We start from the raw sequence: 25182 nt of genomic DNA, 5'->3' as shown, positions 1-25182 counted from the left end.
GTAGCTACCAGAAGGCTTTACGGAGGTGAACAAAAAACAAACTAACTAACTAAAAACCAAAAGCCAAACCAGTGGGAATTTTGCCAATACAAGCTATCAAGGGCACCAGAGGACACACTGGCCACAGGCTGGTGCTGTCTCCAAAATACTGTGTTCCACCGCAGATCCCCAAGCTGTCTAACAACTGTAAATTCACATCTGGCCTCCCCAATTCTAATGGAATAATCCTGTCAAAGTGGGAAGACAGGCTCGTTTCACACAGTAGTTGGTCATCCTGATTTATAACTTAAAAATTAAGACCGGCGTGGAAGCCAGACTTTCACTTGCACACTTGCCCTGGGCTGGTGTTAGGAGACAGAAATGACAGTGGTCAGTAAGTAAAAGTGAGCCAGGAAAACAACCAATAAGAGACTAAGATTTTAGAAAACAAAACAAGCAAATAAACAGAACAAAAAAAGTTTTCCTTAAAAATTCACCGTGAATGTGCTCTTGCGGATGAGAAGGGCTCAGAACTTGGCCAAGAGCATATGACCCAAACAAAAGTTTGTTAAACACTGATGGGCTAAATTAATGGGGAGCAAATATACTCTTGGCATGTTCAGGGCCACAAATAGCACTGTGTATATGATGTAATCTCGGGGACTCAGGGAAGCTCAGCAAAAGCCACACCACTCGCAGCCCAGCTGCACGGAGCCTGCACACGGCCTCCTCTCCTTCCCCCAGTCCTCCGGCACTCTGGGTCCCTTCGTGCTGCCAATGGGAGCCTTGCTCTCTGGAGCTCCCAAGCTTGGCACCTCCACAGTCTTTTTGCCCCATCCTCTTGTTCTACCCAGAGCCACGTCCCTGAATAGCAGGAGCTCCCAGTCTGTTCTTGCCGTCTCCTCAATTTCTTGTGGCAATTACTGTGTATTATACCCTCGTAGGGACACTTGTGAATCCTTTTTCCCTACTATACACAGCAACAACTTTTACTTATTTTTGCTTCCCAGAGCACCTCGCATGGGACTTGGAACCCAGCTGGCATAGAAGAACATTTGTTGAATATTCATTGAATGAATTTTGGATGCCATCGAACAATTTTAAACAGTTTTATATTCTTAAAGTCCCACATGAATGCTTTGCCTTGAGAGTGCAGGTTCTGGCATCAGGCTTCGTGGACTCTAGCCCCTGCCACGCTATTCCCTGCACATGTCCATCCTTCTCAGTTTGCTCCTCTGTGAGATGTAAGTGGCCATAACACCTGCCTTACTAAAGCGGTTGTGGAGATTCGTGGAGTTAACACGTATAAAGGAAGAAGTGTTCAGAGCAATGTTTGGTACATAATGAGTGTTCGATATAGGCTGATTCTTGTGTTAATGTTAATTTTATTTAGTAGGCAACGTCTTCCCTCAGTATTGATGGGTCATTAGCTGCAGGTCCCAAACAGAAGCCAAAATCTGAAAATGTCAAGTCCCTTATATAAAATAACATAGATTTGCATATGACCTCCACAATCTTCCCGTATGCTTCAGATCACCTCTGGTTTACTTGAGTTATCTAAAACAGTTTGCTCCGTAAATAGTTGTAGTGTTTAAGGAATAATGACCAGGAAATAAATCTATAAATGTTTAATACAAATGAAATTTTAAAAATATCTTTAGTAGCTTCCATCTGTGGAAGCAGAAGCTACAGAGTATTATTATGTCCATTTTATACAGAAGGAAACGGGTGCTCAAAGTCAGGTAACACACCCATTCTTTTTTTTTTTTTTAATTTTATTTAAGGAGAAAAGAAAAAAAAAGCAGAGAAAGGGTACAAGTTATACAGATTTACAGAAAAAAAATAAACAGCAGGAAATCACTAGTTAATGGATTACATGTTGTCATCTTAGAAATAATTGTTCAAGTCACAAAATTAAAGCTTGTAAAGTGGACATTCCAACAATGATACTGCAAACAGTTCTGTTCAATGATCCAGTAAAACTCTGTGATATCATTTTCTATCTTATACACTTAAATATACATGCAGTTATATAGTTTAGAGCACTTTCTTTTCCTCTCTTTTGTACCATGACTATTACACATTTTGGGTTTCATTGCTCCCACGGTTCTTATTACTTTTTTGGAAGAGAGTAAAACCAAATGTGACATAACAGAACAGAATCGGTCAAGTCAAAAGGGTGGACATAATAGATAATGTAAAAACATAATACAAGGTGATCAACAATGGTTACCATAATGCCTCCCGCTATCTCTAATAGAATTGCCTATATCATTAGTTATAATACAATTGAACAAAACAGTAAAGAATAAAACCAACAAAACCAAAGCATTGGAGACATTGTAGGTCTTCAAAAGTAGATAAAAGTCAACGAGAATGGGCGTTATAATGAATCTCATTATCTTCACAGCTGATACCTAAACACACCCATTCTTGCAGAGCCAGCACGGCCACTGAAAGCTGAACCAGCATCAACCTCCACGCTAGACTGTTTCCCCTGGAAGGTGACGGCCAGTGCTCTGAGCCGGGCAGGGCAGTCACGAGGGCAGACACCAAGAGAGGAGCTGTACTGTGGTTTTACTCTCTGACAACAGGAAAGCCTAACGGGAGTAATTCCCTTGTGAGTCTCATCTGGGAATAAATGTAGACTGAACATTTGCTTCCTACCAGTCTTTGGACCTGCCCACAACTTCTGGCACCAGGAATGCACTAAGCTGGGGGGTCAAGATTTGCTTGCATGGCACCCCCATCCCAGCTCTGCACAGAGCCACGTGGCAGCCGCTGGGGCAGGGATGCCATACAGAGCAAGACAGCTTCATATTTAACAGTTTTAGAAGTATGGGACTGATTTTTAAAATTGTGCACATTCAGTCAATACCAGGGAACTTGCCTGCTTCTAGAATGCTCTCAAACTTGCACTTACCTATATATTTGCCTGGGTTTCACCATCACCGCCATACTCATCCATCCCCGTAATGCTGTAAATTAACCCGTTAATCAAACACTCATGAAAGTGAAAGTAGTTTTATCCAGATATAGAGTTTTAATTCTCCACATATAGAGGATTTGACTTGCTCAGAATATGTGCCCTGCATACCCCACAGCAGAAACACAGACAAGGGTACTTATAAAAGTAATTCTGAGCGCTGTTAAGAAGCAAACCCAAATAAGCAACAGAAGAGTAGATTCTAGAACAGTAATACTGAATCTAAAGCATGGCCTTATTTTAAGATAAAATATCCTAATGTATGAGTTGTTTTCAATATTATTTTAATTGTAGTGTTGGTACTTTGCTAAGTATGTGGGTTTGGGGTTTCAGTTTGGACAGTCATCTCTAAAACATTTGCCATCACTGCTGTAGAATGTGCTCAAATTATTTAGTGGTCCAAGAAGATACTCCCTCTAAGATTAGCATTGACTTTTAAAAAGTAGGCTAGAAAAGGATAAATATAATAGTAAGTATAATTTTTGGAAATTTTTGTTTCCACTATATGTATGAATGCACACACATATTTATTGGCAATGGGTTGTAAAATAAAATGCACTTTTAGTGCAGGTAGCTATTTTTAAAAGCCCTGCTGGAGAGGAAGGCACACTAGCACACGATTACAGTCCCAGCATTTGGGAGGCTGAGGCAAGAGGATCACTCTGAGTTGGAGGCCGGCTTGGACTACATAGTAAGTTCAAGGCAAGCTGAACTGTATGGCAGGACTCTGTTTCAAAAAACCAAAAATAAATAAATTTTTAAATAAGTAAAAGCCCTGCTTGAGAAGGCCTATTCTAGAGGATTTTCCACAGTTGACACACTTTCTGCCTGTTCCTCTGTGCCATGTAAATGATTACTTTAGTATAGCTGGTCAATAAATATTTCTTGAGTGTCTAAATGAGACTTAAAATTCTTGCTCAAGACCAAGTACTCTGAATTAGTTAAAACTCATTTATGTTAACCATTGCATGGGAAATTTCAGCATACATCAAAATGAAAAAATATTTGGATTAATTCAAAGGTAAGCCAAAAGTTAACTAGAAAACCCTATTGTTCAAACATACTGGTTGTTATTTATAATAATCCTTTGGAAAACTTGAAACTGAAAACTACTTCCTTGCTTTTTTCCCCATCCTGTACACACACTGATAAGTTAATGCAGGGCAAGTCATGTTTGGGAAGGATGTGAGTTAGCACAGAATTTTCATTCAAGGGGGAAAAAAAGTACTATGTTTGTTTTGAGAAGAAATGTCATCTAAAAATTACACAGATTTGTAACCTTTAAATGGTGTGTGCTTTCTAAAGCCCTACAATGTCTTTTTGGCACAATTTCTCAGGCTATTTAAATGCTACAAATATTTATCATTATTTAGAAATTTATTTTCCAGTAAAATTCCATCTCTAAGGTTCACTATTGTAGGCCTTAATATTTTCTCTTTAGACTGTAGGTTAGGGCAGTACCCAAACACACTGTAGTGGCTAAAAATAGAATTTGGGAAGTGTGTATCAGATGGTTATTAAAATTTATAAATGACATTTTGGAATTTAAAGTTATTTTGGAGATGCTTTTAAGTAGCTTAAGTAAAATGTCTCATGGAGAGCAAGCCCTCAATAGATGTTAATTAAATCATGCATTTAGAGTTCATAAATGATGGAATTGGACAGAAGCAAAAAACCAAGTAGCTAGAATGTATAGAATACTTGTTATGTGCCTGGAACAGAGCTAAACACTTTACATGAATTTTCTTATTTAACCCTCACAAAGCGTACAAGTAGATACTAACATACGTACCAACACAGATAAAACAAATAGGACTTAACTTTCCCAAGTTCTCAGAGCTAGTAAATGGAAGAACAGTACCCAGGATTTGCGATGGAAAATGAAATTCAACACAGAATCTAAATTCTAAGTTTTGTTTTGGAGTTTTCTCGCTGTGGGTAGTTGCTTTCGTTTTTTGTGTTACTAGGGATTGAATCAAAGGTTTTACACGTGCCTGACAATTGCCTACCACTAACATAAATCCCTGCTCAGATTCTAACAATCTTAAGGGAAATCCCTTGTGCTGCTTTGTCCTTTTTAGAGAAACTTCTCTCCCACTTCCAAGACTGGAATAGCATGCCCACTTACTTTGGGAGTATCTGAGAAGTTGAATATGTTGAAAGAGACTTGTCTCATTTAAAACAGTTATCGGTCAGTGCTCACTAGAGTCACTTACAGAAGAGTGCAAAATGTCTGTCTGCACACCGGATGATCCAGTCAAGGGCCTGGAACCCACAGAAGAATCCTGTGTAAGTTCCTATCAGGTATTTGTACTGGGAAAGCTTGAAGGCCGGTGGTGGAAGCTGGAAAGTCTGCAGCAACAGGGTGAAGGATCAATGCCAGAAGACTGACAGATGTGCTCTGGAAGCCAGGAGATGTCATCCAAGATGGAGACAGGCATTGACGCTCTCAAGAAAACAGCCAAAGCTCTTTTGAAGAAAAACCACCAAAAAGCAGCTTCTCCAGGAAAATCGACCAGGAAATCCTACCCTCCTGTTCTTTTACGCTGTTCCAACAACAACCCTCAGATGGGTCTTCCGCACCCCAAACTACACTGACTCACTTCAGCTGAGTGTTCCTACTCAAGGTGACCATTAGTTAATTCGCTATAGCGAGTAATCTTGCTCATAGTAGAGGTGGCAGGAAGAGTGTAACGTGCAATTGTGAGTCTGAGGGGAGCTCTCAAGCTAAAACATTCATCTTCTCAAAGGCATTTCTTTCCCTTATGTTCCATGACCCTGACACTTCAGGGTCCTGATCGGTCATTCATGTTTGTCTTCAGCTGGAACCCCGCAGACCCTTGGCCTGACTAAGGAGGCAGAGTCAGGCTGTTCTCAGATCACGGGCTGTTGGCTGAGTCACGATGAGGTGTCTTTACTCAAAGAACCTCACTCAACAAGGATAGTGACCTTGAGCCAAACCAGCTGATGTAAGTTCCTTTGAGATGTGGCTTAGAAAAAAATAAAAATGGGAATATTGGAGGAAAGCTAAGATGACAAGACAAAAGCTATAGGACCACGAGAGAGACAAGTTTGTCCAAAGGCTTCTATAGTGCTTCCTATTCCAAATCGAATCCATGCATGCTTGTAAATATTTAATTTAAGAAATTATACAGGTACACTTCTTTTTTCCTCAAAGAACCTAGCGTTCTTTTAACCCATCTATTTAAATTCTCATTGTGAACTTGAAATACAGAATTAAAGTCATGGACTCTACTTGAGCATCTATTAACAGTGATCTCAGAGTAACTGTGTCACAGACATTGTTCCTGTGCTTCTTCCAAAGGGTTCCTGGTGTGTGTGAAAATGTCATAACACTTTGGCACACTGGTAGAGAAGTTAACACTGGTGAACATTCTCACCTCAGGCTTATCGGTGAATCTCTATGGCCATGTAAACTGTGTCCAGAGTTTATATCCAAACTTCCAGCTCTGAGAGAATGTGAAGTTAAACAATACTTTGACGCCTGCTCTGTCAGGCCTCTAGAAAGGAGAGTAGAGTCACACCGGATGGGAAGGACACAGCGGGAAGTATAAGGCAGAGGGCGGTGACGTTCCCAGGGAAGAAAACACTATGTCTGCAGTACGGAGACCTTCAGCAGGTGGCTGCTCAGTTGTGTTGGGGATACAGGAGGGGTGGGAAGAAAGAGGATGTGCCTAATAAACGCAGGAATAGAAAGAAGCAGTGTTGAAGTATTCGGTTTACATTTGTGATGTAATGTACATGTAATGTACATAGTAGATGTGGGTCCTCATAATAGTCTTTGATAGTGAATTACCTCATAACTCAGGTTGTATAGCATCAACATCTGTGTTTGACCTCTAAGTTTATACAAGACTGTCATTTACATCACCACACTTACTTCTTATAACAGCAGGGATGGGGCAATACTGTTATTAATTCAGTTTGAAAATAATACAATGTAGGCCAAGGTTATTAACTTTGGGCAAAATTGGGACAATTTAATTCTAAATCCAGAGGTCATTTCCATAAGACCGCTTTGGAATCAGTCAGATAAAATACTTCCCCAAGACATCAACATTTCTGCCTATGTCCATCCATCCATGTGAACGTCAGACAGAAAAAAATCTCCTATCTCTGGAATATAGAGCTATATTTCAATATAAATCAATGTTTCCATTATAGTTATCCTATAGTCAGGACTTTTAAAGGATTCACCCATAAAAGACTCTATCTCTTTCTAGTTCCCAACTATGCATCAACCCTTATTTTGTCAGGAAACATGAATATTTCATTTAGGCAGGCTGACGGGAAAGGGTAGCACGCTATCTCAGTTGCCCTACTTAAAAAGAGAATCTTTATGCTGGTTTGAAGTTAAAAATAGCTTGATTTTGCAGCAAGAATTTGATACTGCATATTCGACAAATGAAGGATACCAAATTAGGCTACCAGATCTTCATTTCTCACTCTTTCCTATCTCATATTTAACTTTTAGGTATCTTTTCTGCCAAACAGAAACTTTTTAATATAAAATAAATAATTTTATTCTAGTTCTTAAGTGTCATTACTTGTGTAGGAATGACAGCTAACTCATCTGAATCAATTCATGGTTTATAAAACTTTCATATAAATCGTCATATTAATACTCACAACACTCAGAAATTATTTTTACTCTGTTAAATAAATTTACCACCTAGTATCAGAAAAGTTAAGCAATATGCCTGGAGTTTCACATTCTGTCAGTGGCAACAGTGGAGTAGATTTCCTGAATAGATGCTCACTGTCTTTTTAATATTCCATAATGACTTCTTCACCAGTAGGAAATTATAACAGGATATTTTTCTTAGCAATCAATCAGTGAAACTCCATTTATTCATTCATTCATTGAATATTTTGGGGCCCTTACTAATGCTCTTTTCTAGGTACCAAGGATTCAACAGCAAAAGAAATGGACAAATATCTCATATTCTTATTGTAGATCCAAGTAATTATTGAGATACAGATATATAATTACATGTGTGCACACACATAATTTTAAGTAGTGACAAAACATTAAGAAGAAAAAATAATGGGCATACAAGGGGGAAATTCTTAATTCACATGTACCGGAAGAGTATAAGATTTGTTCCTGACTGCTTTCATTTTATGATTTCAATAGTAACCCAGATGTTCCTTTTCCAGAAAAGAAATAAATGCTCTCGGGTATATTCACAGAATGAAGCATTATTAAACAGCAAAGATGAGTGATCTATATCTGCAAACTACAATATGGGTTCCTGATTAAAAACATAACATTAAGTTGCAAAAAGTAGATTATATACATTATAATATCATTTTAAAAAAATAAAAGGAAAACCCTAGGCCATATGGTGTTAAGGGATACATGCACATCTGTAAGGCTAATTTTTTAAAGTTAAAAAACACAAATTGGGAGGTAGAGGGCGGGATCTGAGAACACACCGAGCTACTTCAGTAATGTTGACAGTGTTCTAGTGCCTAGGATGGGTTATAAATTCATGGGTAGTCATTTTATCTTTATGCTTCAGATCTTTACACACACACGCACACACATCTGGTATGAGGATAAAAAGTCATGTTACTCTAGATTGTTAATATCACAAAATAGCATTTAATGTTTGAAAAGTTCAAGGATATGTGTATAATATACTGACATTTATAGTGAAAATGCCCCTAAAACATCATAAATAATAACCAAAAGCTGCTTTCTGGAGAAGGATAAAGGGTCTCATCATCTGAAGAAGCCCCAACTTGGGATATAACATTTGAGGTATGTAACATCTGGTGACAAGAGAATATCAGACTCTTTAATTTGCACAAGATTCACCAAAAATAGAGAAGTGAAGTGTTATATTAGTACTTTAAGAATGCGAAGACCCTCAATGGTCTTTCCTCAAGCTACTTGTCATTCGCAAGTGTTAAGGTTTTGAATGCATGTCTAGTGTGGAACCTGGGGCACGCGTGCCACAGCGGGCTGTTTGTGTGGCTGAAAGCTCTGAAAGGTTTGCCATCGCTGTTACCGTGGACAGCAAATGCATCAGCCTGGGAAACCGTGAGGGAATTGGAAAAGCACTGGACTTGGAACCAGAATGCCTGCACTTCGATGCCACTTCTGTCATTCATTGCTATGTGACGTTTAGAAAGTTGTTTAACTTCTCTGATTCTTGGTTTACAATATGTAAACTACTGATATAATAATAAGTACCATTCAGAATTAATGAACGAAATGTATGGGATTGGTCTCGTTAAGCCATAATGATACAAATATCCTCAGGGACTTTATGCAAATTTCTGCAATCCAATCATTTGACTATATAATCATCCATTCAATAAACATAAATTAAGCACATGTTCAGTGAGTAGATGAGAATTCTTGATGCTGTGGTGTTGGGAGCCGCGGCCAACACCGGTCGCTTTACTTGGCGGACGTGAGGCCTGTAGGAAGGAGCAAAGCCTGAGCTAAATTACCCCTCCCATCGAGTGAGCCAAGTTGGCGCCTGCTTCTTGCCCCCTGATTGCCCTGGTGACGTAAACAGCCCACGCAATAGACTGATCTACCCAGCAACTAATGACGATGACCAATCAGCTCACATGCCTGCTGTTGCCCTATTGGACAATGAGTCCGTATATATGTGTGTGACCCACGCTGCTAAGAGAGAGAGATAGAGAAAGTCCACCGGCGAGAAAGGGCTGGTGGCAGAGCAGAGGCCTCGCGGGGCCCACGCGGAGACAAATAAAGACAAGGTTGCACACCGTCAGAATCTGTCGTGTGTTTTTCCTGCCGGCCGGGAGCGACACCGACACTGTGGAGCATCTCAGGATACACAATATCTAGTCTGGGCCCTCCAGGGACAGAAGGGATTCTTTTCTTTTTGCTCATATGTATAAATATGAACTACAATGCAAAACTTCATGTGACGGCCCTGATGTGATTAGCACAGAATGAAACAATGTGCACAGTAAGGCTGGAGGATACCAGTTCTAACTAGAGGGATAACAAAAGCTTCCTAAGAGAGATAGCATTGGACTAGTCTTTTAAAATGTAGGATTTCTACTGTACTGAAAATGAGAAGATAACATTCCAAAAAGAGGGAAAGCCTTAAGTCAGTGCTTAGAACAAAAAGCATCCTGTCCATCATTACCAAAATCTTTGCCGTTTGCCTCCTGTGTCAGCCCCGGGCTTGAATGGGGGTACTTTGTCCACCAGTGTTCTTAGTGTAAGTCTACCAACCCCGCATACACTGCGGTGCTTGAGTGCCACAGAGTCTCACAGAGCCCACGGCTGTGCAGGGTCCACCGTGAGTGTTCAGGAAGTGAGTTGCTGGTATGTTTTTAAGAAAGGGTTTGTGTGTATTTTCCAGGTGAATGAGCACAGAATAAAAAAAAAAACTTCATAGAAAAGTGCTTTAAATTAATGAAACAACAGGTGTACACGAGCTCAGTCGTTTTTCTAGCCTACCGTTTCCTCATAGGTACTAGTCAGGTCTCCATCTCTGCAACAAGAACGCCGACACCCATAACTGGAAAGAGCTCACAGTTTCGTCCACAGGGGGCTAGCTTCAAAGCAGCAACAGCATAGAAGAGGAACAGGGCTGAGGAAGGGTGCTCGGCCTTGGCTGGCAGGAAGCAGAAACAGAAGGGAAGGGCCAGAGAATAAGTACACCCTCCTCCAGTGACCTCCCTCTTCTGACCAGGTCCCACCTCTTAAACTTTCGGAGAGGGGGGATTTTAGTTGTAAACTATAACACCGTAAGCCTGTGTTTTGTATTTTGCAAAACAATGGTACTGATTTAATTTGGAGAAGCTGGGTATGCACATACACACAAATGCATACACATGCACACACACGTGCATGTACACACATAAACACACTCTACAAAGGCAGACTTACTGTTGAAAGCAATGACTTGTGTTCTGCTTGCCAGTAATAACAAAACAACAAATTTGAGAAATTAAGCTGTTTGAAGGTCTAAAAATTCTTTTTAATAAAGAATCTGAATTCACAGATACTTAAAGCAACAAACCACTGACAGTTTTATACATACTGAAGTCTACAGCATCCTTCTCCTGGTTTTGAGTTCTTTTTCATAGCTGTATTTCATTATTGTCAGGGAGGTCTTTGATCTTTTCTCTGTCTTTTATGTGAGACAGTTAAAATAGTGAATTCCAATATTAAATCCAGACTACATGAAGCAGAAGCTATAAGAATATTCATCCCCAGTACAAAATCCCTGGTAGGAAAAATATTCCAAGGCACTCTCTTTTAAAGTTATTATCAAGTATATTCTCAGTGAATCTTTCTCCTGGTTCCATGAAACAGCAGGAAAAGTATGTTGCCAATAGAAATATTTGTGTTACTTTATTTATATTCCCTTTGAGATAACTCTGAGAGCACGAACTTTTTAGAAGATCTCCAGTAATAAAGAGCTATTTGTCCTATATACCACAAATTATTTTATGGCTTGACTTTATATAAAAGAAGATGAAACCTATATATTTGACAGTTGATATTTTTAAAAGAAAGAAATGCCAAAGCATCATTTATTATTACTCTAGAGAACTTTTCTCGCCTGTGGTTTTAAAAAAATATTCTTATTTATATAAAAGTACCAAGTATGACCAATTCTGTTTTCTTTTCATCAAATAGCAGTAGGTAATTTGTCTGTATTATGTTTGAGAGATGTTTGTCTTACCCCTGTTGGCAACATATGAAATTATCCTTAAAATGATAGCAATGGATAGGAAAAACAAGACATTTCTTCATATTTACAATCACACTGTAAATCTAGAAAAAATACTCTTGAAATGGGCTTCAAATTGATTTTTGACTTTCTAAAAGCAGCCTTTAGTGCCCAAAGTAAATTGTCCCATAATTTAAACTGTAAAACATTAAAGTTAGATAGCTTCACACACACACACACACACACACACACACACACACACACACACACACACACAAACATTTTCATTTACTAATTCTTTCATCCACTCATTCAGCAAATGTTTCCTTAGGGTGGCGAGTACCAGGCAGATAGCCCAACAGTGAACAAGATCCTGCCCACTGGATGCTACATTACCCTTTTAGGATTCTCATTCTTTCCAATCATATGAAAAGTATATTCTGTTCTAAGGGAGAAAGGATGTGGCCCAAAAAGCCAGCTAAAAATAATGAAAATGATAATAATAATTCTATAAGGAGCATTTGCATTTTACGTTTAAAAATATCACACCCTTCATACATTATTCAAAACGTACATTAGTTTGAAAGCTTATAGCTGCCAAATCAAGAGGCTTATGAGAACAATAAAGCCAACTATTAAATGATTGTACTTTGTATATTTGCCATAAATGTAGGCTTATGTTTTCGAGAATATCCTTATAGTGTATTCTATCATAGACAGAATCCTTTCTGTTTGGGCATCTTCCTTCAGGGAATGGGATGGGAAATTACACACAGCATCTAAGGGATATTTCTTTTATTTGTAATATACACATCCCTCTGTATCTGCAAAGGGTTCTTTCCAGGACCTCTAGGATTCCAAAACTGTTGTAGGCCCAAATTCCTCAAATATAATGCTACACTATGTGCAGATCTTCTTGTATACTTTAAATCACCTCTAGATTATTTGTTATGCCTAATGCAATGTAAATCTTATGCAAATAGTTATTATACTTATTGTCTATAGAACAATACGAACAAAATATCTGTAAATGTTCGGTACAGCAAAAATTTTTCAAAACATTTTCAATCTGCAGTTGGTTGAATCTATGGATACGAACTCATGAATGCAGACGGTGGCTATATGCACATAACTTCAGAATACCACCATACAGAGCAAGATTTAGGGAACTTATATAACATGTATTTCTTCTATCTCTAAACTTCAGTTTATGGTGCAGTGTTCTTTATCCTTATTCAATTTAACCTGATCTTCCCGACTTCGCTTCAAAGAGAAAGGGCTGGCATTACTTAGTATCCTGTTTCGTATCTGTTCTCTGGTGGCTGGGATTAGGGAGCTGCTGTTCCCATTTTCTAACTGTTCTGACTGCACCAGAGGAAAACCTTCCTGCTCCCTGACAACCTTGGCTATTTCCTCATGTTTTCCTCCACCAGATAACTATCTGTTTCCACTGTCAGAAGTATAAAACAAAATTTCCATGTTCCTTGAAGACTTTTTTAAGGAAATGAGACTCCTATCCAAATATTCATAACTCTCCTAATCTTGAGAACAGATCAACTAGCGAACTCTAAGTGCTTTAAATAAACAATTGGGAAGCGCAGGCTTATGCTTCTCCAATAACTTATTTTGGGGCTATTTGACATATAGTAGCTAGTATATTCTAAACCTGTAAGACTTTTTTTCACTTCTGGGGTTGAACCCAGAGCTATCACCCATGCTAAGCAAGTGCTGAGTTATATACCAAGCCCCTGACTGTCTCTTGAGCAGACTATCCTCATTGTTTCTCTATGACAGCTTTAACCCTTATAAAAACAGCAGAGGAAATTACTATGCACTATTACAATTTAAGAGCAAAAAGAAAAACTCAGCCGGTACTTTTCACAGATCAGTGATATACAACTGTAGTATAACACCTGTGCCAAAGTCAGATGCTATTTTAGAGTATGATTCAAAATAAGAAAGGGGGTAGTTTACTCACCTAGCATGCACAGAGCCCTGGGTGTCATCGCTAGAACTGCAGAAGAACAGGATAACCTCTTTCAGTTCAAACTGGACAGTCTAGTTTCAGGCCAATGTATCTCAAGTAATATTTTTATATAGAAGAAATATTTACAGACTAATCATTCAGTCTTTTGTTTTAAATGATAGCAGTAATAATATGGGAGTTATAGTACTATCAAGTAATGTTGATGAACATGATATTATTTAATCATTCCTGCACCATATTGAAGAAAGTGGTATCAATTATCTTCAATTTGTATAGAAGGAAGCTGAGGTGCAGATAAAGTAATTTTCCCATAGTCGATAAGTAATAATTTAACACTCAGGCCCAGAGGCTCACCCAGTCTACTTTCATTATGCAACACAGCTCACACCCAGAAAAAAACTTTGGAACTATTTTGTTACAATTAAAATAGAAGATAAAAGTAAAACTTAACACAACTTATAGTTCATGGAAACAAAGAAAAACTTCAGCATTTCTTAAACATTTTATTGAACACTAATTCATAATAGAGACTCAAAGCAGTCTGTGATTAAACATGTGTATGAAATACAGAACTAAGGCAAGTGAAAGTGTGCTTATTGTGGGAGTGTATATTGAGGTCTTCATGTTGACAGGCATAGTGAATCCCTGAAATGTACAAATAGTGAAAAGAAAAAATATTTAATCAGGAGCACTTTTATTTTTGTAGGACATGTCTGAAAAGGAGACCTAAAGTTTCCCAACACAAATTTGAAAAAAGCCGATCTACAGGACAATGCACGGAGTAGAAACTGGGTAAGAGGAAGGGGATGGAGGCCAAGCAAAGCCTCGTGAGCTGCTTCTTCAGTGAAGAAGCACGGCGGCAGGTGCAGTGTCGCCGTCTAACAGGATCACTGAAATGTGGCGATGTAACATGAACCACAGAAAGCTCTGCAGGCATCCGGGAGGTCCCAGAATCACTGCTTCTGCAGGTTGTTGTTCAGTAGGGTAGGATTGGGGCTCTTTGTCCCAACTGAGAGTGATGACAGTACGAGGTTACCCGGCATTCAGGGGTCAGCCGCCTGGGACACCCATGCTGCAGGGAACTCCGCAGCCACAGATGGTGACCGCAGAACTCCGGCCATCTGTGACCTCCCTGTCCCTCCACCCGCTCTCTCACTGCTTTCTCCACAAGGGTTCTGGGGGGCGTTGGTGACGTTTGTTTGTTTGTTTGTTTGTTTGTTTTGAGTCACTCAAAAAGGCCAACACTATTACTGTTAAGCCTTTGTGAGTGCCTCTACCAAACGGTGTGTTCTTATCCTGAATCACTCTTCCTTGTCACTTCGATCTCCAATTAAATGCCCCTTTTTCACAGAAGGTATCACTCTACTGTCCTGTGAAGGCTTCTCTGGTCATTAAGTCAAGCTCCTTAGGTTGGATAACATGATTACCATCACTGTCAGGTAATTCTCTGGCTGTGGAGTGTTGGATTTTTTTCTCCTAATTAGAATGTAAGAATGGATGCCAACCGAGACTATTATGTCCAGCAAAGCTATCCTTCAAAATTGCAAGAGAAATAAAGACTTTAAAAAACAGGCATAAACTAAAGAAATTCATAAACACTAGGCCAACATTGCAGAAGATTGTGGAAGGAATCCTACAGATAGATGAGGAAGGAAAGATGAACTATTTAGAATTTAAAGAGAATCAAACATTTATTTAAAACAACAGAAAATACAAGAACCTACATAACTTTCTTTAGTAACTCTGAAGCAAATGGTCTTAAATCTCCAATTATGAGACACAAACTAGAGGACTGGATTAAAAAATAAGACCCAAACTCTTTGCTGCCTGAAGTGAAATACATTACTAGCAAAGACACACAGACCGAATGTGAAAGGGTGGAAAATATCCCACACTAATGGAATCTAAAAGCTAGCAGCAGGGATATCTATCTGACAAAGTGTATTTTAAGACAAAATTAAGACAACAAGGTAACTACATATTGGTAAAGGGAACACTCCACCAAGAGGATGTAACTGTTTTAAAAATACAACAAACATTGGGATACGCAGTTTCACTAAATGAACACAACTCAACATAAAGGAACACATAAGTCTCACTATAATAATAGTGAGTGACTCCAGCAATCCATTCTCACCAATTTGTAGGTCATCAAGACCCCCCCAAATAAACAGTATAGTTAAACTACAGCACAGATCAAATGGACTTAAGAGATGACCACAAAACATGCCATCCAACAAATACAAAATATACTTTCTTCTCAGCAGTTCACAAAATGTTTTCCAAAGAAATCACATTTTAGCCATAAGCAAGCCTTAACAATACAAAAAACTACTTTCTTGTATCTTATCAGATCATAATTGAAATAAAAGTAGAAATCATCAGCAAGAGAATCTACAGACTGCACAAACACACGGAGATTGAAAAGTTCACTTTTGAAGTAAGTCATTGGAGAAATCAGAAAAAACAATTCTAGGGTATTCAAATGAAAATGAAGACATCTTACTGGAATCTCTTGGAGATGGTAAGGCAGTTCTAAGAGGGAAGTGTACAGCTATATGTCTATATCAAAAAATCAGGGACATCTCAACTAATCTAATGTTGAATCTCCAAGTCTTGGGAAGCAGGAACGAATTAAAACTAAATACAACAGAAGGAGGTGGCTGGGAGCTCCGCCCGGCCTGCGGGAACTTTCTCCCTGACTTGGGGCACCAGACCGGCTCCCCACTGGACCAGAGAAAAGGCCCAAAGGGTAAGGGTAACAGTGGCAGCTGGGAGCTCCGCCCAGCCTGTGGGAACTTCACCCTGACCTGGGGACCCAGGTCAGTTCCCCACCAGACCCGGGGACCAGGCCAGATCAGAGACTGTGGCAGCAGCAGCTGGGAGCTCTGCCCAGCCTGAGGAGACACTCTTCCTGGCCTGAGGAGCAGGCCATAGTTCCCTGCTGGGTCCAGTGAGTGGGGCCATTGCAGGGTACCCCATCCCAGACTGGTGGATCTCTCTCCCACACCTGGAACAACACTTGAAGCTTCCAAAATACAGGAAAATGACAAAACAAAAGTCTAAAATGCAATCTCAAACATCCAGCCCATCCCAAGAAAGCCCAGGAGCCATGTGCATAGAAGAAAACACACGCCACATGACTGAAATACCTGAAATAATGGTAACTGAAATAAAGAAGCAAGTATGGGAAGTCTTGAAGGAATTCAAACTAGAAATATTCTCTCAGATGAAAGAAGAATTGATGAAAGAAATGAAGCAGATGCTAAACATAGCTAAAAAAGAGGCAGTTAAAAAATTAGAGGAACTAAATGGAAGGATAGAATCCCTGGATGAACAGTATAGGAAGCAAACAGAACACATAAAACAGATGCAAAGAGATATACAGGTAATCAAAAACTCCATTGAAAGATGTAAAAACCACCTCAATGAATGTGAAGATAGAATCTCAGACCTCTAAGACAAGATTGCAACAAGTGAACAGAAAAGAAAAGATCTTTTAAAAATAAGAAATCAGGAAATAACAATTCAACACCTACAGGATGACGCAAAGAGAAACAACATAAGATTGATAGGGATAAATGAAAAAGAAGGGGACAACATAAAGGATGTCAAGAGGATATTTAGAGAAGTAATAGCTGAAAATTTCCCAAACATGAGATTGGAAACTGATATCAAGATCAATGAAGCATATAGCTCTCCAAATAGTCACAACCAAAATAAATCTACACCCAGACATATAATAATGACCATCTCAGAAATGGAACAAAAGAATAGACTGTTAAAGGCTGTCAGAGAGAAAAGACAGATCAGCTATAAAGGAAACCTATCAGAATTACAGCACACTTCTCAGCACAAACAATAAAGTCAAGAAGAGCATGGAGTGATGTATTTCAGATCCTAAAGGAAAATAATTTTCAACCTAGGCTGATGTACCCTGCAAAACTGTCCTTCAAATTTGATGGAGAAATACAATACTTCCATGACAAAGATCAGCTGAAAAACTTCATGATCACCAAGCCAACCCTGCAAAGAATACTGAAAGACAGCCTAGATATATTTAGGAAAAAACCACTAAACAAAGCAGACAGTTGAACAAAGCAGAAAGATAAACATGCAACACCAGAAAGATAATATGTCAACAATAAACCAACAGTTCTTACTATTAATGTAAATGGTCTCAATACACCAATTAAAAGAAACAGACTGGCAGAATGGATCAAGAAACAAAATCCAACCATATGCTGTTTACAAGAAACCCACCTAACTCAAAAGGATACTCACAGACTCAAAGTCAAAGGATGGAAAACAACATTCGATGCAACAGGAACTCAAAAAAAAAAGCGGGGGTAGCTATTTTGTTTGCAGACAAAGTCAACTTCAAGCCAATAATGATTAGAAAGGATAAAGAAGGTCACTACATACTGGTTAGGGGAAAACTCCAAGAGGAAGATATAACTATCTTAAATATATATGCACCAAACTCCAGAGTACCCAGTTATATAAAACAAGAACTAACAGAAATGAAAAACCAAATCAGCAGTAACACAATTCTGACAAGAAATCTTAACACACCATTGACACCAATGGACAGATCAACCAAACAGAAAATCAACAAAGAAATAAAAGAACTGAATTGCACCTGTGAACAAATGGACTTAATAGATATATACAGAGTATTCCACCCAACAACAACATAATACACATTCCTCTCAGCAGTACACGGGTCATTCTCTAAAATAGACCATATATTAACTCACAGAACATATTTAAATAAATGCAAAAGGGTTGAAATTATCCCTTGCATGCTACTGGACCATAGCGCCATGAAATTAATAATTAACGATAAAAGATACCGCAAAAATCCCACAAACACATGGAAACTGAATAACACACTCCTGAGTAATCAGTGGGTCACAGAGGAAATTAAAAAAGAAATTAAGCAATACCTACAAACAAATGAAAATACAGATACAACTTACTGGAATCTATGGGATGCAATGAAAGCCGTCCTCAGAGGAAAATTTATTGCACTGAGCTCCCACATCAGAAAACAGAACGAATACAAATAAACAACATGATGCTACACATCAAAGAGCTAGAAAAAGAAGAGCAAGTCAAGCCCAAAGCCAAAAGAAGAGAGGAAATTATAAAAATCAAAGCAGAAATCAATGCAATAGAGACTAAGAAAACAATCCAAAGAATCAACGAATCAAAAAGTTGGTTCTTTGAAAGAATAAATAAAATCAATAAGCCCATAGCCAATCTTATTTTAAAAAGGGAAGAAAGAGCTCAAATCCATGCAATAAGAAATGAAAAAGGTGAAGTCACTACAGACTCAATAGAAATACAGAAGATCAACACCTATTTCAAAAATCTCTACTCTCAAAGGTTTGATAACACAGAAGAAACAGATTCTTAGAAACATATGAAGTACCAAAGCTAGATCAAGAGGATGTAAAACTGCTGAATAACCCAATCTCTATCAATGAAATTGAACATGTAATTAATTCCTTACCTACAAAGAAGAGCCCAGGCCCAGACGGATTCACTGCAGAATTCTACAAGAAATACAAACAAGACCTAATACCGACACTCCTCAAACTCTTCAATGAAATTGAAAGGGAAGCAATCCTTCCCAAGTCATTCCTGGAAGCAAATATTACTCTAGTACCAAAACCTGGGAAAGACCCAACCGAAAAAGCGAACTACAGACCAATCTCCCTCATGAACACAGATGCAAAAATCCTCAATAAAATATTGGCAAATAGGATGCAGCAAATCATCAAGAAGATTATACACCATGACCAAGTGGGATTCATCCCAGGAATGCATGGATGGTTCAACATATGTAAATCAATAAATGTAATCCACCATATCAATAAAGCCAAAAGTAAGAATCACATGATCATTTCCATAGATGCAGAAAAAGCCTTCGATAAGGTCCAACATTCATTCATGATAAGAACTTTACAGAAAATTGGAATAGATGGTCTTTACCTCAATATAATAAAGGCTGTCTACGACAAACCAACAGCCAGTATCATACTAGATGGCCAAAAATTGAAAGCCTTTACTTTAAAATCAGGCACAAGACAAGGATATCCTTTATCACCACTCCTATTTAATATAGTACTGGAAGTACTAGCCAGAGCAATTAGACAAGAGAGAAAAATAAAAGGGATAAAGATAGGAAAGGAAGAAGTTAAATTGTCATTATTTGCAGATGACATGATACTCTACATAGAAGACCCCCTAAACTCCATTGAAAGACTCTTAGATACAATAAATGAATTCAGTATTGTGGCTGGATACAAAATCAATACTCAGAAATCAATAGCATTCCTTTACAGAACAACAAAATCACAGAGAGGGAAATAAGAGAAGCCACACTCTTCACACTAGCAACCAAAAAAATGAAATATTTAGGAATTACTCTTACGAAAGAAGTGAAAGACCTGTACAGGGAAAATTATGATACACTGAAGGAAGATATTGAAGATGATCTCAGAAAATGGAAAGACATCCCATGTTCATGGATAGGAAGAACAAGCATTGTGAAAATGGCCACTCTCCCAAAACTGATATACAGATTCAATGCAATCCCAATAAAAATACCATCAACATACCTTATAGATCTAGAGAAATCACTCCTAAGGTTCATCTGGAACCAGAAGAGACCTAAAATATCAAAGGCAATTCTAAGCAATAAAGGCAAGGCAGGAGGCATCAGAATCCCTGACTTGAAGTTATACTACAAAGCAACAGTAGTAAAATCAACATGGTACTGGAATCAAAACAGAGCAGAGGATCAATGGAATAGATTAGAATATACAACTATAATACAAACACACTCAACCACCTTATCTTCGATAAAGGAGCCAAGCAGGTTCACTGGAAAAACGACAGTCTTTTTAATAAATGGTGTTGGAAAAACTGGCTCTACATTTGCCGAAAACTAAAACTCGACCCAAGCCTATCACCATGTACTAAATTAAAATCTAAATGGATTAAAGATCTGAATATTAAAACAGAAACACTAAATCTATTGGAAGACAAATTAGGTAGAAACCTTGAAGACATAGGGGTAAGTAGAGAATTCATGAACAGGACTCAAACTGCACGGGAAATACTTCCCAGAATCAATAACTGGGATCACCTCTTATTAAAAAGTTTCTGTAAGTCAAAAAAAAATCTCCAGCATAGTGAAAAGAAAACCCACAAATTGGGAAAAGATCTTAGTGAACTTCCCCTCAGACAAAGGACTTTTGTCTAAAATATATAAAGAATTAAAAAAAATCAGACCCCCAAAATTCAAAGATCCAATCCAAAAATGGGCATCTGAGATGAATACACACTTCTCAGAGGAAGAAATACAAATGGCAAATAAATACATGAAAAAAAGTTCATCATCATTGGCTATTAGGGAAATACAAATTAAAACCACACTGAGATTCCATCTCACTCCTGAAAGGATGGCCAGGATCAAGAAAACTACCAACAACAAGTGCTGGAAAGGCTGTGGGGAAAAAGGAACTCTCCTACACTGTTGGTGGAGTGTAGACTGGTACAACCTTTATGGAGGTCAGTCTGGAGATTTCTCAAAAAGCTGGGATTGGAAGTCCCATTTGTTCCAGCTATTCCACTTCTAGGCATCTTCCCAGAAGAACTGAAAGCATCATACCACAGTGATATATGCACACCTATGTTTATAGCAGCACAATGTGTAATTGCCAGATCTTGGAAACAACCCAAATGTCCATCAACTGAGGAATGGATAAAAAAGCTGTGGTACTTCTAGACAATGGAGTACTACTCAGCTATAAAGAAGGATCACATTAAGGTATTTATCAATAAATGGGCACAGCTTGAAACCATACTCATAAGTGAACTAAATCAAACTCGCATCTGTGAACTCCGAATAGTTTCCCTAGCGTAGGAAATGAATCAAATATATAAAAGTACGTGATAACCATGATTCCCCATTACATGGCCTTGAAGCCTTATAAAATTTTCACTCATTAATTGGAATGGCTTTATTCTGGGCTGTTTGGTATTATGGCCGGTGATGCAATGAACAGCTACTTTGAAGAAAATAAGACATAATAATAGCTAGTGCTGATTTAATACCATCTTGTCTTAAAGCCGCACTAAACTATGGCTCTTCTGTCTCCATTGATTTTATCATGTTGTAACTTGCTGGATTTTATATGTGGTAGTATAAACAAAAATTGTTATAGGCAAAGAGATAATATAGAAACCATTGATCATTTTTTTCTGTTAGCTGGTTCTAAATACTCTACAATGCTTTCATCCACTTGAATAGTGTTACACTGTCTTGATATGTTTGATGCTATAGCATATGAAGTTATATTCAAATATTTCAAAGAAAAAGACTCTATGGTAACTAGTATTAAGTCGGGTTATTTGGTGGTGAAGCACTAGGTTGCTGAAAGTGTCATGCTTTAACCTGTATTGTTATGTTGTTATGCCCCCTTTTATCTCATCCTCTCCCTTATTCATTAAAAAATTATTTAATTTTAAAAAAATATCAAACAATAAAGAAATGCTGCTGGGTCTGTAAAGAAAAAGAAACCCTTTACAACTGTTGGTTAGAGAGTAGACTATTACAAACAATGTGGGAATCAGTGTGGAGATTCCTCAAAAAATTAGGATTAGAGGTCCCCTTCAACCCAGGTATTCCCCTTCTGTGTATCTTCCCAGAAGGACTGAAAAACATCACACCACAGTGACATATGTGAAACCATAAGGTTCAAAATATACAATAGTCACTGTGAAATGGGAGGAAAGTGTTCAATAAAAAGAAGAAACTACGATAGGGGAAAAGAGAAAGGATAGAAGGGGAAAAAAATGCAAGTTAGTTATACCATTAGTGTCACTTAGTTCACTGAATAGGAAAGGTTGTGCTAATACTGATTGAAGAAATTTTTATGCCCATATTTTGTACTTGAGTGACTAAAGATAATGATGTGTAATTTATCAACAATTGTTACTTTTTTATTATTTTGTTGTGAAAATTTGTTTTACCTTTTCTTCTTAATATTAACAAAAAAACAGAAGGAAAGAAATAATAAAGATCAGAGCTAAAATTAGTGAGATAGAGACTGAAAGAACTATGCACAGGATCAGGGAAAGAAAGAGGAGAGTCTTTAAAAAAAGAAACAAGATCGAGAAATCCCTAGCATACTAACAAAAAGAAAGAAGACCCAAATTAATACAATTAGAGATGAAAAGTGATGTTACCAGACACCACTGAAATTCAGAGGATATTAGGACTATTTTGAAAACCTATATTCTAATAAATTGGAGGATACAGAAGAAATGGATAAATCTCTAGACACAAATGACCTACCAGAACTGAACTGAGGATATTTAAAAAATAAAATAAACTTAAACAGATCAGTAACAAGCACTACAATTAAAGCAGTCATAAAAAATTCTCTCAATAAAGAAAACTTGAGGGCCAGTTTCATCACTTAATTTTACAAACTCTTAAAAAAAAAAACTAACACCCATGCTTCTCAAACTATTCCATGAAACAGAAAGGGAAGGAGTGCTTCCCAATTTTACTCAGTCAGGGAAACACACACACAAAATTAACACTATAAACTAATATCCTCAATGAACATAGATTAAAAAATCTCTAATAAAATACTTGTAAGCAGAATTTAACAGACATTAAAAAGATCATATACCATGATCAGGGTTGTTTTGTTTTGTTTTGTTTGGGGGGTAGTTTGTGTGTGTGTGTGTGGTGTGTGTGTGTGTGTGTGTGTGTGTGTGTGTGTGTGGTTTTTTGGTACCAGGAATCAAATGCAGGATCTCACATTTGGCAGGTAGGTGCTGTGCTGCTGAGCTACATCCTCAGCCCCAGATTGGGTTTTATTTCAGGGTTACACAGATGGTTCAATATGTGCAATAATGCAATACACTGCATAAATGAAATACAGGATGAAAACACATGATCATTTCCATAGATGCAGAAAAAGTTTCAAGAAAAATTCAACATCTCTTCATGGTAAGAGCCCTGAAGACACTAGTCATTAAAAGATCATAGTCCATTCTAGAACAGGTCATGTACAATAAACTCATAACCAACATCATTCTGAATGGGAATAACTGAAAGCATTTCTCTAAAATTGCAAATAAAGTACAGATACCCACTATCACTAGTCTCATTCAGTTTAATACTTGAAACTTCAGCTAGAGCAGTTAGGCAAGAGAAAGAAATAAAACAGCTTACAAACAAGAAAAGAAGTCATCAAGTTGTCCTTAATTCCAGACAATTTGATCCCATTCTTAGAATACTCTAAACAGTCCACCAAGAGAGATTTACAGCAGATAAATTCACCAAATAATAGAGTACAAAATCAATATTAATCAATATCTTTTATGTACACCAATAATAAAATAGCAGAAAAATAATTTCATTCACAATAGCTTCAAAAAATAAAATAGGATCACTCCAGCCAAGGAAGAACTCCTGTGTGTTCAAGAACTGGCAGGATCAGCATTGTTAAAATGGCCATAGTGCTGAAAGGAATCCATAAATTCACTGAAATTCTCATGAAAATACCAGTGAAATTCTAGAACTGGAAAAATAAATGTAAAATTCATAAAGAACTACAAAAGAGCCAAATAGTCAAAGCCATCCTAGGTAACAAGAGCAAGGCTGGAGGAAGCATATTGCCCAATTTCAAAGTGTATGACAAAGACACAGTAATAAAATCAACACGATACTAGCACAAAAACTGACTTGGACCAATGGATAAACAGATTCACAGAAACAATCCACCCAACTGTAGCGATCTTATTCTAGATGAGGCACCAAAATGTGTATTGGAGAAAAGACAGCCTCTTTAACAAATGGTGGAGAAAGTTGGCATCCAGGTGTGGATTTAAATTAGAACCCTACAAAAATCAGTGAACATGGATAAAGACCTGGGTTTAAGACCCAAAACTTTGAAACTGAGAAGAGAAAATACAGGGGAAATATTTGAGCCATAAGCACAACCAGACATCCTAAGGACCCCAATATAACAGGATAATAGCAAGAATCTAAATGGAACTACATCAAATTAAGAATTTCTACACAAGGAAAACAATTAATAGAGTAAAGAGATAGCCTACAGAATGGGAGAGAATATGTGCAGTTACTTTTTACCACACAGCTAGTATCTAGAATATGTAAGAAACTCAAAAACTTAACAATAAAACGTATCAAATAGCTCAATTAACAAGTGGAAAAATGAGCTGAATAGACCTTTATCAAAAGAAGTAAAAATGGTTCATAAGTATATAAGAAAATCCCAACATCTTTTTCCAATAGAGAAATATAAATAAAAACTACATAGAAATTCCATCTCCTCCCAACCAAAATGACTATTATCAAGAATACAGAAAACAAATATTGATAAACAAATATTGATGTATGGAAAAAGGAACCTATCTACACTGCTGGTGGAAATGCAAATTAGGACATCTACCGTGGAAATCAGTATGGTAGTTCC

This window comes from Cavia porcellus, unplaced genomic scaffold (assembly GCF_034190915.1).
Source record: "Cavia porcellus strain 051 isolate PalLab524CR breed Dunkin Hartley unplaced genomic scaffold, mCavPor4.1 scaffold_9, whole genome shotgun sequence".
Lineage (NCBI taxonomy): Eukaryota > Metazoa > Chordata > Mammalia > Rodentia > Caviidae > Cavia > Cavia porcellus.
This window is presented reverse-complemented; position numbering follows the sequence as displayed.